General features: G+C 37.4%; 2 long non-coding RNA genes across 2 annotated transcripts; both read left to right on the top strand.

Moving 5' to 3' along the window:
* Nucleotides 1-6,288: 6,288 nt before the first annotated feature.
* Nucleotides 6,289-10,899, top strand: LOC131611822 (uncharacterized). Its single transcript, XR_009287170.1, has 5 exons — nucleotides 6,289-7,166; nucleotides 9,484-9,639; nucleotides 10,122-10,389; nucleotides 10,470-10,688; nucleotides 10,822-10,899. It is a non-coding gene; the product is annotated as an uncharacterized LOC131611822 (long non-coding RNA).
* Nucleotides 10,900-11,040: 141 nt separating this feature from the next.
* LOC131611821 (uncharacterized) lies at nucleotides 11,041-12,140 on the top strand. The gene is made up of 4 exons (XR_009287168.1): nucleotides 11,041-11,166; nucleotides 11,296-11,453; nucleotides 11,540-11,660; nucleotides 11,808-12,140. It is a non-coding gene; the product is annotated as an uncharacterized LOC131611821 (long non-coding RNA).
* The last annotated feature ends 1,130 nt before the right edge of the window (nucleotides 12,141-13,270 follow it).

The following is a 13,270-nucleotide window of genomic DNA, read 5'->3' as shown; positions in this document are numbered from 1 at the left end:
CAGCCAACAATTCTAACTTTTGAAGGAACACTTTCCTTCCAAATCTTCCTTAAAGCCTCCAAGGAATCAACATCCTCGACTCTGCCTCTTCAACCTTAATCGACTCTGAATACAAAGATTTCACCGAAAAATCGCCTGTACCCCCCAATGTCCAAACAACAGAATCTTGCACACCTCTGTACGGCGTGTATCCATCCAAAATCTCCAACAATTCTCTCTTTTCATCCGCAACTTCCTGACTCAACACTGCCACACCATAATCAATCCCCCACCTCCAACAATCATCAATCCAAGTCCCCATCTCATTAACACACACGTCAGCATTAGGAACAGACATAAAAAGATTCGCATACAATACACACAAGGGTTTATGTCCTATCCAACACCTATACCAAAAAGGAATCAAGGAACCTTCTCCTAACTTAAAAGATAAGTAATTGAAAAAATAGTTTACCTCGACAGAGTCGCCTAGGAACATCATATCCCTCCACCAAAGCGATTCCTTGCTTCTTCTACCTGAACACTGCTTCAGCACGATTCTCTCCCACAAAGCTCCATATCTAGCTTCCAGGACTCCTTTCCAAATTGCATCAGTTTCATTTACAAACCTCCAAAGCCACTTAACAAGTAAGGCTTTGTTAAATTTGGCCAAATCCTTAATCCCGAGGCCATCATCATGTTGATGCTTACACATCGTGCTCCAGCTAACCCAAGACAAACCTTTCCTTTCCGCTTTATGGTTCCACAAAAATTTCCTCTGAATTCTGTTTAGCTCCTGCACCACCAACACCGAAACTCTAAAGAAGGATAGGTAGTACAAAGGGACATTAGATAGAACCGATTTAATCAATGTAATCTTACCACCTATAGATAGCAATCGTCCTATCCAAAGGGACAAATTCTCTTTCATAGCAACCAGAATAGGATTCCAAAATGAAACACGTCTATGGTTACCTCTCACCATAACCCCAAGAAAGTTAAACGGGAACTTTCCAATTTTACACATTAAAAACTGACTGGCTGCCAGTATGAAGGACTCCTCTAAACCTGTCCCATACAGATTACTCTTACACATGTTAACCTTAAGGCCAGAAATCATTTCAAAGCCTCGCAGCACCGATTTGATCGCCCATAAATTTCTCCACGAGTCTTCTCCCACTAGAATCGTGTCGTCAGCAAATTGCAACAAATCATAAGACACTTTCTCATTAAGCTTAAAACCTGCATAACCTTCAATACTAATTGAATTTCTCACCAAAGTCGCAAACGCTTCCACCACAATAGTAAAAAGAAAAGGAGGCAAAGGATCCCCTTGTCTCAACCCTCTAAATGCTTTAAATTCTGTTGTGGGGCTTCCATTGATAAAGATTGACATATTGTTGTTGAACACCCCTGTATCCATCCATCTAAGCCAATTTTCTCCAAACCTCATCTTTAAAAGCAAGTCTCTCAAAAATCTCCAGTCAACGCAATCATATGCCTGAGCAAAATCAACTTTTAGCATCAGACATTCCTTCTTCTCTCTCTTAGCATAGTCTATGATCTCATTAGTGACAAGAATCCCATCCAAAATCTGTCTCTCAAGAATGAATGTTGTTTGAGTCTTAGAGATTAACTTGTGAATCACCTTTGCCAACCTTGCTGCCAATAATTTGGATATAATTTTATACACTGCTCCTACAAGACAAGTGGGTCTGTGGTCCTCCATCTTTAAGGGACATTCAACCTTAGGAATCAACGCAATAAAAGAAGCCGACATAGCTTGAGGAAGTGAGGCTTTTGAGTGAAAATCTAACACACACTGAACAACATCCTCCCCTACAATATCCCAGCATCTCTTAAAGAAATCCAGGTTAAAACCACCCGGCTCAGGACTCTGATCCCCTTCACAGTTCCAAACCACATCCATAATTTCCTCTCTTGAAAATCTTTCCTCCAACATACCACTTTCTCCTTCAGTCAGTTTCTTGAACTCAACCCCATTTAGAGAAGGTCTAACATGGTTTTTCCTCGTGAATCTTGATTCAAAATGACCTCTTGCCACCCCTTTAAATCCTTCCACTCTCTCTACCATCCCTTGGTTAGTTAGAACCGCTACCAACTGATTTTTCCTAGTCCTTGCCTTTAACATAGAATGAAAAAACTTTGAATTTCTGTCTCCTTCCGCCACCCACCTCTGTCTTGCTTTTTGTTTTAGAATACTCTCTTTCAAATGGAGACTATTCCACATAGATTGATGCACTTCCTTCCTTCTATCAAGAAGCTCTTGGTTCAGTTGATTGCTTACATAAAAATCGTCCTCTTCAATCCTATCAATTTCATCGACTTCCCTTTCAATCTTTAAATCTACCCAACAAAAAATATTCTTGTTCCACCACCTTAATTTACCTCTAAGCCTCCTTAATTTCTCCTTGAGAACAAAAAGCCTTACTGCCTTGAACTTCAAAGGTATTCCACTGCTCCTTCACGAAACCAAAAAAGTATTTATGCTCAAACCAACAGTTTAGCACCTTAAAAGGTTTAGGGCCCCAGTCAAGATTGCTAGTGTTCAACCACACAGGCCTATGATCTGAAATATCCCTCTTGCCACACTCTTGAGCCACAACATTCCAGAGATCTAATAAACCTGCTGACAACAAAATTCTATCTAACCTGCTCCTAACTTTACCATTAGCACTGATCCAAGTAAACTTATTCTTTATCGAAGGAGAATCCACCACATCCATGAGATCCAAAAACTTCGCAAATTCTTCCATTTCTCTAGAGCTGCTCTCAGACCTTCCTGTTCTTTCCTCCTTGTTCTTCACAAAGTTGAAATCCATTCCCCTTCCGGTAATTTCTGTTTCCAATCTAAGAGGCACTTCCACAACAACCTCTTTTCTTCAAGACAGCATGACGAATACACATTAATGAAATACATATTCTTACCATGCCACTATGCATTAAGCCCCAGAAAACATTTCTCTTTAAAACTGAAGACCGGGTTAATCACATCCTTCCTCCATATTGTTAACAACCCACCGGACCTTCCTTCAGAATCTTTCACTGACCAATCACAGTCTCGGGACCCCCAAAAGCTAACAACTATTGAATCCTCCCTCTTAGTTAACTTTGGTTCCTGAATAAAGCATAAGTCTGCCTTAGCCTTTGAGAAAATATGCCCAATTCGCCTCCTTTTAATGGAGTTTCCACCCCCTTTAATATTAAACATTCCAATATTCATGGAATCAACTCTGACAACGCCTTGCTCCTGCCCTTACTCTTTCGTTCCCTATCTTTCAAATCTCGAACAATACCTTCAAACACTTCATCATCTTCTACCCCTTCGACTCCCAACTCCTTGATCGATTTCCACACTAGAGACGGAACCTTATCCTCCAGCCTTAACAATCTTCTATTACCTTGAATAACCCCTGAGTTTGTAACAGAATCAACACTTGGACTAGAAACTAGAGAATTCACAGACTTGGAGCCTGACAACGAATTAAAGACATGAGTAACGTTTTGTGATAAAGAGAAATTAGGGTTTCTGAATGATTGGGCCAAAGCTGAATTATACGAAGGGACATAAGGAATTTTGATACTCTCGTATATCTCTCCAATCCCTTTTTTCCTTCTAAACTTCGGTCCCTGGGCTTTACTTCCAGGCCCAATAACCACATCCAAAATTAACTCCTTTTCTAAATGGGCCGATTCCACCTCATTATCCAACATATTAACCAAATCAGGCCCAACTAAGGAGCCCCTACAATGGCTAACAGCTTCACCCTCCTGACAAGGCTTCTTTCCTTCTTCGTTTACACTTAATGCTCCCTTACCATCATCCTTCAGAACAACTACATCCTTTTTCGATGCTAGAAAACCTTTCTCGAGAAAAGCATTATCCTCGTTCAAGTGAAAAGACAGTCCACCTTTTGCAGCTTCTTTTCCTAAGATCTCCCAACTGTCCTTGGGACAATTATGATTATACATGACACAAAGCTTCTTGGACATTGACTTTTCCTCTTTCCCACTACCCCATTCCTCCACGTCATCTCCTTCTTCACTTTCTCCCCAGTTGCTATCCCCCACCACCGAGGAGTCCTCCGATGAAACAACCAGATAGTTAGGTTTGGGGATCACCATTCTCTTTGGTCCATGAAAATCCTCCATAACATTGATCCCATAGCATCTTCCATTAACCTCCTGATTGGAAGCTTCATTAATGACACCCGCTCCTTTTGTTTGGACCAGGATCCTTGTAACATCCATCTTGGTATGCTCCATCGTTTCTTTATCCGAACAAACGTATTCTCCTGTAAATTTCGAGATAAATGCAAAAAACTGTGGTTTCCAAAAATGATACGGTAAGCCATAATACTTTAACCAAGTCAATCTTTCATTATCAACATCCTTCGGTGACCAGGGGGTGAATGTCAGAAAACCATAAGTTCACCCAATCTCCAGATTCTCTTATCATGGTGTCTATTTCCCCAGACTCCATCTGTTCCAGCAGACATAGATTAGCGCCCAACGGAGTTGCGTTAACCCCTGAATAACCCTCTTCATACAGAGCTTCTTGAATATTATATGTCGAACCTGGTTTTACCACCACCCCTACAAAAGCAGCCTCTAATCTTTTTAAATCTTCCTTCTCCATATTAAAATGAAAATGAATGAATAAGGGTTTCTTCTTTCCATGTTGCCCTCCAAAGTTCTCTCTCCCCCATTGTCCCAAATCCTTTTGGCCTATGTTTTTCACCACTTGAGCATAAAATTTCTTACTCCCTGCCAATTTACTTCTACTTTCTCACCTAAAATGATAAGGATTCGACTTCCACTTCTATTTGGTATCTTCATGCACATTATCTACTTTCCCATCACTTTTGTCCTTGCCTTTGATACCCCTTTGGAATCTTGGTACATTTGCATGGATTTTACGTCCCTTGATGAAAATGTTATCCAATTTATCCTCTAATAATCCAGCATCTCCCACCTTCCTGAACCTTACGAATCCATACCTCTTTCCACGTTTATCCCTCTTTGGAGGTATTACTACCTCAAACACAATCCCAAAGTCAACAAAGATATCAAACATATCCTTTGCATTGTATTCCTCCGGGAACTCTGAGAAATAGTAGCTAAAAATATCTTCACCCGCCTCACCTTCTTTTCCTTTCTTCGAATCCCATCTTCCACCATTTCTCTGATCTTTTCTATATCTTCTACTCTGCACATCTATCCAACTATCATACCCCAAAATTTGCCCTCCTCATGTCATCTTCAATAACTCGAGGTTCAAGGGTTTTTCTCAAGCACTCTCTCCTATTCAAATTAGGGTTTTTAGGAAAAAGTCAACTCAATTTTGACTCGTCATAAATCTCACATGGTTTGTCAGAATTTGTCCAACCAAAGCCTATTCTCAAGGAAATTTCATTCTCTACAACTTTGATGTTGGGCCCAAAATCCAGAAATGCACCATTGGGGAGATATGGACAAAAACATTACAGGTCCTTTGGAAAGTCAACGAAAAAACACCTTTTAGGTCAAGGCTCATAACTTGAGCATGGAAGCTTCAATTGAGATGAAACCAAAAAAGGTCATTTAGAGGACTCTTTGAGCTTTCTAAAAAGTCCTAGAATGCATTCATAGGATTAAAATTGAGGGAGATACGACGCGCACAAGTTGGTCGAAATCCAAGAAATACATAAAACCCTAACTAAGTGATTTTGGTTTTCTTGATCAATGAGTCTAAGATGTAGATTTCAAACTGGATTATGGGCTTTATATTGATTTCTAAAAACAATTATTCTATTTTTATTTATTTTATTTACTTGAATTTTAATTCATGTAAATATTGATAAATTATATAAAATATGAATAAATGGTTTTAAATCCAAGATTTGATTCTAAAATTAGTTTTAATCATCTAATATATCAATTATATGAGTTAAGAATATGCAAAGGAAATTGGAAAGAAGAGATGGATATTGGACTCAAAATAGAAAGATCTTATGCAATTTTTAATCAAAGATCTAACCTTCCAAACACATGACTCATTCCTTAAAATGTTTAACCTAATGCTATTGATATATATTCTAAGAATAATTCAGAAGAGAGGGGGGACCGAAAAAAAGAAAAGCTGAAAAAAGACGGCAAGACCTTTGGACAAAAAGGAATCCACACGAGAGGCACAAAAAAAAACAACAGAGAGGGGAACGCTCCTTTTAGCGTTTTCTTTCAAAGAGAGGAGCTTTATCATTAAGACACAAAGACTCAAATCTCAGTTCTCCATTCATGCTACTAACCGCAAGGAAAAAAAGCCCATAACCGAATCCTCTCCAAAACCAGAAAAATATAAATTCGTTTTTGCCATTGTAGGAAGATTCAAAGGCTTTTGATCATCAAAACGCAATCTGTGGGAAGTGGCGAGGGAATTCAAATCAATTTTCAGGCGCAAGACATCAAGAACGAGCCACTGCGCATCGCGTTTTTCCGTTTTTCTTATATTTTCGTTTGCATACGTGCGGCCATTAGAAATCGGTTTTGATTACATGATTGTGTTCGTTTCGATGTGGGGAATATTTCTGGACTGGTGTTGTTGAGTTTTGTTGCAGGTTTAACCGAATGCCATTGTTAGGGTTGGGTGTTCTTCAAATTGGGGCTTTCAATTAGATTTGATTTTAAGAAAAATAAACAAGCATAGCGTGTTCGTGGGGTCGTTTATAATTGGTCTGGATTAGCTTCTTGTGTTCCTTGCTAATAATTTGCAGGTTTGATTAATGGGGACACACAGCCATACAATAAAATCGTGGCTAAATGTATGTTTCTTTTAAGAAAAACGAAGAAGGAAGACGATGCAGCTACTGGGCGCGAATCTCTTTTATTCCATTTCTTTTTATTTGCGTTCTTTTATATTTAATGCGCATCGTATTTCAAACAGATAATATGCATAGCCGGGATGGCAAAGGGCGTGGTTGCAAGCTGAAGGTCCTGGGATCGAATCCCAGGCTACGTAACTTGTTTTTTTTATTATTTGCATTCCATAGATCCTGTGCACCCACGCTCAAGGAGCCTCACCATGAGCTTGGGATTTGAGCCATCAGATTGTCAACAACATAAGATCCAACGCCTAGGAACTGATGGCACACTATGGACACTCCAAAGACCAGCAGCAGGGGATCACAGTCGGGTTTCTTCTATTTCTTTCACTTATTTTTTATTTTTATTATTTAAAAAGATTAGGTTAAATATTAGTTAATTAGGAAATTTAATTAATTATTTAAATTAGGATTAGAATATCAAATTAAATTAGGATTTAGGATTATAATTTATTCCCCCAATTTTTCGATTATGTCGATTATTCGACTTAATTGATTTAATTAATTTTAATTAATATTAAATCATAAAAACCCTAGGAGTGTGTAACCAAAATATTAGGGTTTGCTCGATCCCATTACCGTTTGGCAAAACATTAATCTTAATATAAATTTTCTCCCCGAACCGACTATACCTATTAGTCGAAGTAGGCGAGAAATAATTTTGATTAATTTAATCTATTTGATTAATAATTTAATTAATCCTTTATTTAAATTCTCTCCTCGGCCCGACTAAATCAATTAGTCGCATTAGACGAGAGATAAAAATTACATAAAATTAAAATACATTTTAATTTGCTGCCCGCGACGATCAATCTATCGATCTGAGTAACCAGCAATGCCCCATAATCCGTTAGCTATAATGACCAAATCTATTGGTCATCGCATCTAACGGTGCCATATTAAATCAGGGTTGTACGCCCAAGACATCTAAAAAACACTAAACCACGATACTACGGATTTTCATCCTTTTCAATCAGGCAACTGAAAATGCCTTTCAAATCAAATTCAAAACTACGATAGGCCATTCAAAAAGCCTTCAAAACCATTCAAACTCTAATTATAAGGCGTACAATCCTGTGCCCGAACTACGTTGACTCTGATTCTCCATAAGGAGATACGTAGGCACTTGGATAACCAAGGCGAGTCCCCCTTCCTCAAAACATCCATTCAGTTCAAATCTCAATTTTCACCCTATTCACTTCTTTAGCTACTAAACCTTAATATTTAGCCATAAACCTTATCTTCGATTAAACCTTAGGAAAGGGTTGAGGGTGCCTAACACCTTCCCTCGACCTGATTATAATAACTTACCCTGATCTCTTAACTGCGTAGGGTTTCCTATTCGCCCTTCAGAATAGGTGGCGACTCTAAAAGCTATATTTTTAGGGCAGGTTGCTACACCAACCATTACGCTTTTCTTAATCCTTCAACCCCATAAGACACAACCACCAGCTAAATCAGCCCCCAAGACCAAGGCCCCTAACCCTAAGGTTAGGAGTTTAAGCCAAAGATTTTAGAGATAACCTAACTAGATGGTGTATTCTTTTTAAAAGAAAAGTAAATTTTGATGAACCAAAATAGATAACAAATATCTTACAGAAAAGTGTTAACTTTGCTCACTCATATAACTATATTTGACTATATCAGTTTATGTAAATGAAAATTTTTAATAATAAATAAATTGTTTCACTAATTATTAATTTTCAAATATTTTGTTTATTTATTTAAAATATTTTGAAATATATTTCAACTATTTTGACAAAAATATATATTTTTTAATAAAGGAAGATTATTTAATAAAAATTATTTTGTTGATTTAATTCTTAAAATTATTTCAAAGTTATTTTAAAAAGCTATGAGTAATTGTTTGACACAAGAATCTTTGTCATCTACTATCTTACCATTACTATTAGATTGACCAAACACCCAATTATGCCCTTCTCATCAAATAACTTTACACAGCATAAAGGATATAACCGTAACTTTCTAATTCAATGTCTACTACTCCATTTTTGTGCAAGCCATACCAATAAAGCCCTTGATAACTCATTTAATTTGTTGTACTAAATAAATTGGATTGTCTTACTGCAAGGATAAAAGAGTAACAACCTAAATACAAAAGGTCACTTCTCCCTACTACATGCCATTTGCTAATGTTCCTATTGGTCCAAATAGAAAATCAAACTTTTCCCTCCTTCCATAAGTCATTTTCGCTGCAATCTTACCTTCACAATACTCTACAGATTCTCTCTCCAACTTAACCTTGCCTATTCTCCATTGAAGACTGTCCAACCTCTGCTTCCAATCAGGTTTCTTCTTCAACATATTACATTAGTTGGTTCTTGGAATCCTTCTCTATCTCCTTCATTTTGTGCTATTCAACCGCAAATCATCTGTTTTGCTACTGGGTTCTTGGTTCCATTCTTTATATACTATTCATCTGTTTTACTACTTGGTTTCTTATGTTTTTTTATTTACAAAGGAACTTTTTGTATGAATAGTTTTCTCTAATTTGTATGAATAGTTTTCTCTAATAATATCCTTCCTGGTAAGTTTTGTTATTTGCGTTTTTTGTCGGTTCCTTGATTTTAACTTCCGATCTTTGTTTGCACTTCTCTCGCAGTGTCGGCCAACAAGAATGTCTCGTGCTCCGATACTCATTAAGGATATGGTCCAGGGAAATCAATTTTGGAAGATGCTAATAAGGGTTATTGATGTGTGGTTTGTTAAGGAAAAAACATGACAACAACACCTTGAGTTCATCATTCAATATGGAAAGGTTTGTTTCTTATGGCACGAAATGTTTAAAGCAAACAGAAAGTTTGTTTAAAGAAGGATGAAACTGTATAAGAACCAATGTTTCATTGATTTATATCAATGTTGTTTCGAAAAATAAAACTAGATAACAAAAGGTTTTCTGTTTCTTTTCATGCCCTTTGTTAAAGTATACTTCATTACTATTTCATATCAGATCTCATTGTTAGTGACATTTTCTTTAATATATGTTAGTCTAACACTGTTTCTGTTTATATATTTGTTCTCTGCCAGTATATTTTTGTTTAACATGAGTGATATTTCTTCTCTGCCATTACATTATTTATATTCCATTCATTACATTCTTTAAGGGTTTTTTATATTTCATTTAGTTTGTTCATCCATACAGCCCTGTTTTGTATGCCCTTCACTTTATGCTCCTACAAAATTTAGTACATGCTAACTATTGTGCATTTACTGATATTTCTTTATCAAAACATGTCATAGGGTGATTGGATTCATGTTACGACTAGGAGCAGAGACTTCCAAGATTGGATCAAACAAGTCAAAGAGCATGAAACATATTCCCTCTATAATGGAGATCCTGTTATCAATGATGGACCTTTTAAAGTGTGTTCTAACCCACTCAAACTTCTATTCAACGGAGGTACTACCATGACCAATTTGGAAATTCCAGAAATTCCGAGTCACAGATACAACTTTCAACCTATTGCAGATTTTCTCAAGGGAAGCTACAAACCTGACATGTTATACGGTAACTATCTACTATACTTAAGATACCGCAAGCATGTTATCGTATACCACATTTAGGTCTAATTGTAGTCCCTTTAGTAGATGTGATTGGTGTTTTTAAAGATGAGCTTAAGACGCAAATGGGTGGTGGTGGAAGGAAGTCTTGCGTCAATATCACTTTGCGTGATATTGAAGGAAACGTGATCGAGGTTGCGTTGTGGGATGATTAGTGCAAACAGTTTATGAACTACAATACCCCTAGCAAGATGGTTGGTCCTACTATTATTGTCTTGACACATGCGTGGTGCAAGATAAACACAGGTTTTAGTTCCAAAATATTGTATTTTTTATGTTGATATACTTGCACCATGTCTCTGGCTGCAATTGTTATAGTTGTTATACTTCAGGTTACAATGTTTGAACTTTTGATAAAAAAACCATGTGTCTTGTGCAGTTTCTGGAGCACGGAGTCTCTCAAATGCATGGAGTGGCTCAAGACTTCTGATATTTCCTCTATGCCATTAGTCATTTAGTTAGTACACAACTTATTTATGTCTCTGCTTTTGTTCATATTATAGGTTTATAATGTTAATTGTAATTTATATTAAATTATTTTGTATTTGATCCCTATCAATACAATATTTGAGCCTATATTTCCCTTTTCAGCTATGGAGGAACTGGAAATTCCAATGCGCTTTCGCTGTCCTTGAGTTTTGAATCGTCCCTTCAATCTGTCAACAAAAGTTGGACCAGCCTCAACGAAGTCAAAAGTATCTGTGCAATCAAGGAAGGAAAGAAGGTAAATATAATACCACTGTCGTTGCGAGTTTATTTCCTTCCAATACAAACTAACATCTTACCAAGTTTCGTAATGGGACTGTTTCATGAAAATCTGAATGTCATTAATATCAATGTCTATATGCATTAGGACTGTTTCGCAACCACCATTGGCTCTACAAAAGGTTTCAAAGCTTCCAGGTTTGGCTGGTTTTTTGAGTCATGCCCTGGCTGCAGAGCTTCCAACAAGTCACAAGGTGAAACTTTTGAATGTGCATGCGGAATTACCAATGTCGAACCCGTAACCAAGTGAGCCCAACTTAACTCTATATCTATATAACAAGCTGCCTATTATATCATTATCCTATAAATTTTGTCATTCAATTTTATTGTAGATTCAAAGTTGAAGTTGAGCTTGAGTATGATAACTACAAAGGTACCTTTGTTTTTTGGGACAAGGACGTTATCCCTTACACGAAATTGAGTGCAAAGGAGTTACAAGAAGTTATGAAGAAGGTTAGTGATCAGTGCATTTTAATGCACGTTCTTCCATGTTTGTACTCAAGTATTTCTTCGGTTTGTTTTATTTATTTTTATGTTTTAATATGTTTTTATATTTTATTTTATTTTTGCACTTATTTGTTTTTCGTATTAATTTTTCAGCAATAACAGTCTGCACAGAAACGATCATATCTGGAGTTCCAGGAGTCCGATTGAGGCGTTCTAATAATCGCCGGAAAGCTAAGAGAAAGAGCTACAATTCTTATGTTTGAGTCAAAGTCAGAATCGGACTGTAGAAGGGCCAGAATATGCGTTGAAGTTGCTGCACTAGCTTTAGTTAAGTTTCGGGTTAATTGGTTTTGGGTCTGGGTCGTATGTTTGACCCAGTTGGATTGTAAAACGGGTTGTGGCTTTGACTTAGGTTAGGCAGCCGCGGTTACTGTTCATCTATCATGTTGTGAAAAACGATACCAATAACAAAGTATAATAGGGAATTATAGGGGAGAAGAAGAACACAATAATTGGTTATAACCGTTATTCTTTTACTTTCTCTTAAAACAAGATTACAAGTTTACAAGAATAACAAATAACCTCTCTCACCCTAAATTAGGATTTGCAGCTTAGCAATGATGAGAGACTAGTATGCTATTTATAATAAAACCTAACATACTAACTAATGGGCTTTTTCAGCAAGGCCCATTACACAAGCCAACTTAATAAACAAGCTAACTTAACAAATTAGGGTTTAAACACTAAAACCTAATTTAACATGCTAACAACTCTAGCATCTTCGACATCTGCATGCTAGACCCATCTTCGACTACAGCATGCACACTTCGACACCAGCATGTGAACAATCCTTCGACTTCATGCTTAACCCTGTCGAACTGTCGAACCAAGAAGCTACCCTTCGACAATACTAGAGTTCGATCCAATATCTCACAAATCTCCACCTTGGACCTAACTCTACAACGTCAAGGAACAAACTAGCTTTCTTCATGCAGCTTTATCAACTGCATACAGTGGAAAAACTTGCAACTCGGCAATGTCTTGGTGATCATATCAGCAGCATTGTCTTCAGTCGAAACCTTCAGCACTTGGACTTCTCCACGCTCGATTACTCCTCTGACGAAATGCAGCCTCACATCAATGTGCTTAGTTCGCTCATGATAGGCTGAATTCTTCGACAGGTGTATTGCACTTTGACTATCACATTTAACAGTGATACCTCGACCTTGAAGTTTCAGCTCCTTCGCAAAACCTTCAAGCCACAATGCTTCTTTCACAGCTTCAGTTAATGCAATGTACTCCGCTTCAGTGGTTGATAGAGCAACAACCTTCTGAAGTGTTGCTTTCCAACTAATTGCTGTGCCAAACATAGTGAAAACATATCCAGAAATAGATTTCCTGGAATCCATACAACCTGCATAATCAGAGTCGACATATCCTTCGATTACTGCTTTACCATCTTCACCCAAGGCTCCACCATAAATTAGGACTCTATTCAGAGACCCATTTATGTACCTTAAAATCCACTTCAATGCTTGCCAGTGAGCCTTTCCAGGATTCGCCATGTACCTGCTTACAAGACTTACTGCGTATGCTATGTCGGGTCTAGTACAGAC

The sequence above is a fragment of the Vicia villosa genome, linkage group LG6 (genome assembly GCF_029867415.1).
Source record: "Vicia villosa cultivar HV-30 ecotype Madison, WI linkage group LG6, Vvil1.0, whole genome shotgun sequence".
NCBI lineage: Eukaryota > Viridiplantae > Streptophyta > Magnoliopsida > Fabales > Fabaceae > Vicia > Vicia villosa.
This window is presented reverse-complemented; position numbering and strand designations above follow the sequence as displayed.